We start from the raw sequence: 6,121 nt of genomic DNA, 5'->3' as shown, positions 1-6,121 counted from the left end.
CATCACCCGTTATGATGGTGAAATCCCTCATTGCTGTGTCGCTTCACTGGTGTCACCTTTTTTTAACCATCGCTTCTGCGGTTTTCCAAGCCTGCTGAATTTCTGGGCCGAATCACCAAACCCAATAATCTTATGGCAACAATATTCCCATAGCCCCTCGCCACTTCTGAAATGGAAACACCCCAGAGGGTAATCCCCAAATTTTTTTTTTTTTTTTTTTTTTTTTGGTCACCTTTTGCTAACAGAAACCAGTTTCCTTCGGTTTTCCATTCACAGCTGTCTGAGCACTTACGGCTCTGGCCTGCATGAAATGCATTGATGGGGGGTTCCCTACCTCTGCGGGGCAAATCCCCAGTGCGGGGCTAGAGACAGAGAAGCCCAGGCAGGGTGCGAGTGTGGAGAATCTCCTGCGGTCCCAGCAGAGGGGAAGGCTGCCGGCGCAGCCCTTGCTGGCGTGGAGGGCTGAACAAAGCCAGAGGTGGGTAGGAGCAGGGCGGGGGGCTGTTAGAAAAGCACGCCGCAGGGTTCCCCATCCACAGCACTATCTCGGACACCCCCAAAAAGCGGTTTTTATCATCTGAATCCAACCCGTGCCTCGCGTAGAGCCAGAGAACGCGGTACCCCGGGGGAGCAGGAGCACTCTGTGAGCGTGCAGCGGCCGGTGTTTTTATTTATAACTTATAACCAGCTTTTATTCGGCAGTCGGCAAAGCCGGGATGGCGGCGAGGAGACCCCCGGGCTGCTCAGCCCCGGGCGGGGGCCTCCGGTCGCCCTTTCCCCGGTGCGGGGTGGTGCCGGTGGGGCTCGGGTGGCTCCTTGCCCGCCGCCTCGCCAGCCGCGGGGCTGGGGAAAAGCCGGCTGCAGTTTTGCAGCGCTCGCAGCAGGGGCTGCTGCTGCCACATCGGGTGCAGGAGCAGACCTCGAGTGCCCCCAGGCAGCGCATCCCACGGCATCCCCACGCTGGGACAACGCGTGGGACAGGGAGGTGGCCGGGACGCTCTACGGACCCTATTAAATAGGGGGCAAAGCCACTTTTCCAAATCGGGGCTGGTTTCTCCCACCTCTAAGCACGTCTAGAGTAGCACTTTGCTCTGGAGCCAGGAAATATTGCAGAATGGTCAATTCTGATCAACCATGAAGCCACCTGGAAGCAGCTGATATAAAAATTAACTTAAAATCCACTAGCAAATGCAGAAAAATCCGCCAGAGGACTTTGAACCTATGGTTTGTTTGCAAATTCACTGGAATTTGGGGCAGTTGCTTTTCTGTCTGGTGACCAATAGCCACCAACTAAAAACTGCATGTCATGTGGACGCACCTGTTAAGAAGGCCAGTAGCACCCTGGCTTGGATCAGAAATAGTGTGGCCAGTGGGACTAGCGAAGTGATTGTCCCCCTATACTTGGCACTGGTGAGGCCGCACCTCGAATACTGTGTTCAGTTTTGGGCCCCACACCACAAGAAAGACATTGAGGTGCTGGAAGATGTCCAAAGAAGAGCAACAAAGCTGATGAAGGCTCTAGAGATCAAATCTTTTGAGGAGTGGCTGAGGGAGCTGGGGTTGTTTAGCCTGGAGAAAAGGAGGCTGAGGGGAGACCTTATTGCTCTCTACAACTACCTGAAAGGAAGTTGTAGAGGGGTGGGGGTCGGTCTCTTCTCTCAAATAACAGGTGATAGGACAAGAGGAAATGGCCTCAAGTTGCACCAAGGGAGGTTTGGACTAGATGATAGGAAGAATATCTTCACTGAAAGGGTTATCAAGCATTGGAACAGGCTGCCCAGGGAAGTGGTTGAGTCACCATCCCTGGAGGTATTAAAAGACGTGTAGACATGGCACTTAGTGTCAGTGATAGGTTTCTGGTTGGACTGAGCCTAAATGATTTTATGATTCTACTTTCTACACACAGAGAGAAGGCCGATGCAGTTCATACGTGCACGTGCACACATAAAAACTCACTGGTGCTTTTGATGACTTCCAAATCTGGCCTCCCCCTGTATCTAGCAAGGAATACATATTTGATTCAGGTGGAAAAGAGTCAAAGCACCATGTGACGTTTTGGGCTGCCTGAATAGATAGGACAGAGCATGATGGTGGGCTGCCTTTCATTGCCATTACTGTTACAGGATCTTTGCACCAGGCATTGCGCAGGCACACAGAGGAGCCTTCGTGCTGCTTAACTTCAGGGACATGACTTAGGCACTAAATTTGACATTTGGTTCCCTCGCAGCTCTGCGTTCAGTCCTTGGATGAAGAGGCCTTGTCTCTCCCCATTAGCCATTGAAAGCATCTTAATTAGGGCTTTGCCCTGAACCCAAGGCTTCTGAGCAGGTGTAGAGGCTGTGGTGCACGTTCTGTGAAGGCGGAGAGGTAGACCAGGAGAGCTGAGAAGGTGGCTTGTGGCAGCAGGACTGGGAGTGCCCTGCTTTATAAATATTTTTCTTGCTACTGATGATGGATATTGCCTAAAGAGAGCCGTGGTATCAATATCCCATGTGAGCAATTCCTTCTCCAATATATCTGCTGTCTAAATCTGTTCCCCTTAGGAAAGGCTGTGCCTCTTTGCAGTTCAAGGCAGAAACTTTCATCTTACAGAAATTGAAATGAAAGGTAAGTGACTGGAAGGAGGTTCCCCCGCCTGCTCCCACGTGAGTGCTAGGTGCCAAATTCACCATCCCTACAAATGTCCTCACAGAACTTCAGAGCACATGAGAAACTGCTGCTACCCAGAAGCTGCAGAGCAGCCCTTGGCAATCCATCCCATACACCTTATCCCACCACCCTGTCCCCATCCAAGCTGTATCTGCCAGCAGAGAAGTTGCCTCTTCCTATGACACGTGGGGCAGCCACAGCAGTTAATTCCTACGAGGTCCTCTGAATGTTTTTAGCTTTCTGAGCTGTGTTTCCAAGCCATGCTTCCCCTGGTAGCGGTGCACCTCTGCATGCTCTGTGACTCCTGTGGCTGTCTGCAAACCATACAAAGAGATGACAAGTCCACCTCAGCCAGCATCCTTGAGCCCTGCTACGCACAGGAGATGCTCCACAGAGCGGAGTCTTTCCCTGCCCATGGGCCCATTTACAGATCTGTTCTTCTGTTTAAAACCTCTGCCCCTTCCGCCCGCTCCCCCTGAGCCCAGTGATACACCGACACCTCTGTGCCCTTTCCTTGCTGATGGCTGCTTAGGAAGGGTCCTGTAGGAGATGTCTCATACAACTCTGGTGGGAGATGTCTCTATGCCTGCTTGCTGGCCCTTGGCAAGAGCCAGGAAGGCAGGCAGCCTTGAGGCTCTGTTGCCGCAGCCGCCTGCCATCACTTAGTCTGCCTCTGTCGCCCTGTCAGCTTGCGACTGTTTAGGAAATAACAAAATTGATCTCAATTGTGATTCAGCTGCCTGGTTTAAAAAAAAATAAAAGGGAAAAAAAAAAAAAGAGCTTTGTTAGCCACAGCAGAGGGGGATTAAGCCAGGCTCTCTGGGAGAAGAGTGCTGACCGTTGGCATGGAAGTTTCCCACTGCCTTGTGTTGGCGTTAGCAGCTGGGCTCTGCAGGGAACCTCTCGCTCTGAGCTTTGGTACCAGGGGCAGTTGTTAGAAATAACGGGTATTCAAAAGTACTGCAAGATGGAGAACTCGTGGGTATCCTTGGCCCAGAGTGGCCAAACTCTGAGACCCATGAAGATGGTGGCTGTACAGTGGTGCCACATCTGTGCAGGAACATTCCTGCGACAAAGTGGGGAGCAGTGGGGAGGGGGGCCCTAGGTCTCCAAGTAGCCTGGGCTGCAAGTTTTGAGGAGGTTAGGGAGCACCCACATCTGTACATGACCTCCACAGGTCCAGAAGAAACTCCAGAAAAGTCTACCTCAAGTCCCACAGCCATGAGGGCTGTGGAGAAGCTCTCTCCTCCTACGCAATGTTACTCTCCTGAGCCCAGAAACCATCCCTGTCTCTCATCCAGTTTTTCACAGGTGATTTCTACTTGGCCTCTTGGGGTGGTGGGAGAATTGTGGGTGTTTTAGCAGTTGATGTTAATTGCAGGAACTTTCTACTACATTATTTGGTCATGCCCTGTGGAAACGATCCCTGCACGCACCTGGCTGAGTGAGTGCATGGGGTACCTCCACGCGGTCCCAAGCACTGAGGTTTTTTCCCACATTAAAATTGTGTATTGAAGCTGCTGGAGCGTGTTCACCTCAGAGCATGTACCTCTCTCAGTGTTTACGGTGAGGTCTCTTACTTTCGTGCCCACGCCACCACCTTTCCCCCGTGTAGAGGAGCCTGTAGCTGAGCTGGTTTTCTTCTAACCCAGGCATCCGTAGCTTTATGCTTTGTGCTGCCAGAGTACAATCATTTACGTAAGGATTTTTATTTTTTTTTTTTTTGTCCTGGAGGTTCTTGCAGACAGGATGGGTGCAAGGGACTTTGTCCTGCCAGGCAGCTATATAAAGCACTCGGTGATTCAGCATTTACTAGCATTTACTGTGCCCTACACAGATTCCTCTGTTATCATACCAACAGGAATGCGGGGCTAGAAGGGATCTCCTAGTCATCATCATGTTCCCCAGCTATGACAAGCACTGAGTCATAAAGTCCCTCTTGTTAATTTATCACAGTCCATCTTAAGAGTCATCGGGAATTTTCTTGGCAGGTTATTCCAGAACCTCACTCCAACAGAAGGAAACTTGTTTCTGATTTGCAGCCCACATTTTTTCATAGCCTATTTTTATCTACTTGTTCTCATGCCAATGCTGTCTTCTAGTTAGTAGCTGTTCTTCCTTCTCGTTCTCTAACCTACTCTCTTATGTGCCGATAAAGAACGTGGCTGTTTCTTCCCAGGATCCCTGGTTTACTCAGAGAAAAGACTGTCTATTTTTAGTTGCCTCTAGCAGCTCGTACCTGCCCCTCCTTCAGTCTGCAGGGAGGCGTTGAGGGAGAGCCCTGGTTTCATGGCTACCAGGTCATACTCTTCCCATTGCAGCAATGTTGGGATGGCTGTATACGCTGCTCCCTGCCTCCAGCTGCAGAGGAGCCTGTAAAGAGTTTGGCAAGTTGCTAGAACAGGATCACGCTCACCTTTTGAAAAGCACACGAGAAGAATACTCATTGGTAGTTAGGGCATCGGAAAGGCGGGCCAGAAGCAGGCAAATTTCCTGTGGGTCAGCAGGACACTTGACATTTTCTCTGCAAGTCTGCAATGGACGTGGGGTTCCCAGCACCAGTGGGTGCTAGGGTTACCAGCAGTATTATAATATACTCACAGAGTAAGGCCTGTCCATCCATGCTTCCTCCCAAGGCTCCTCCTGCAAGTGCTGGGAGGTGCATCTGTGCAGAAACCCTGAAAAGCTTTTTGCTTCTTGCAGCTTCCCATGGCTTAGAAAATCCATAAGGACCCGAGTTCTTTAGGAAGCCCCTGGTACCTCTCAAGGGGCCCAGAGGATGGGAAAATGAAGGCACACGCTGCGCAGTGTCCCGATGACATGATCCAACACAGGGATGGCTTGGACATTTTTTTGGACAAGGTGAATATAACTAGCAGGGCACCCTTCTGGAGTTGTGTGCTGGTTTCCAGGCAATTACATCTCGTATCTAACCCAAATGAGTCGGGCAATATTTCAAACCAAAGAGAACTGCAGGAATAATATTAGCTGATGCAATCACACCTTGAATTTACAGCAGTGCTAGGCAGATCCATGAACAGTGGGACACCCTGTACGTGATTACAGCAAATTCAAGCCCTTGTTCAAAAGCAGCTGGGTTTTGGATGTCAGTGTTTTATTTTAACAGTTCCCCAAATACAGGTGCTGGAGAAAGACTTCCTTTCCTCTGACAGGTGAATCTTTCATTTGATGGCGGATTACCCTTTTGCAAATATCAGCTCATTTTCTTGCTATTACAGCCTTTTTCATACCAGTGACAAAGACATATTTAGTGCTCTTCTGCTTCTACAATCCATTCTTCACAGCTCTCTGATGGCCAGGTCTTTTTCCTAGTTCTCCTGATACCCGGTATCAGCCTGCTGCAGTCAATGGGGGAGGCAGGCTCTCCTGTTCCTGGAAGCCCGGCATTACTGAGTACCTGCTGTGCCTCAGTACGACAGCTTTGGGCTAAATTCCACCGTCTGAATGGAAA

The sequence above is a fragment of the Chroicocephalus ridibundus genome, chromosome 1 (assembly GCF_963924245.1).
Source record: "Chroicocephalus ridibundus chromosome 1, bChrRid1.1, whole genome shotgun sequence".
Classification (NCBI taxonomy): Eukaryota; Metazoa; Chordata; class Aves; order Charadriiformes; family Laridae; genus Chroicocephalus; species Chroicocephalus ridibundus.
This window is presented reverse-complemented; position numbering follows the sequence as displayed.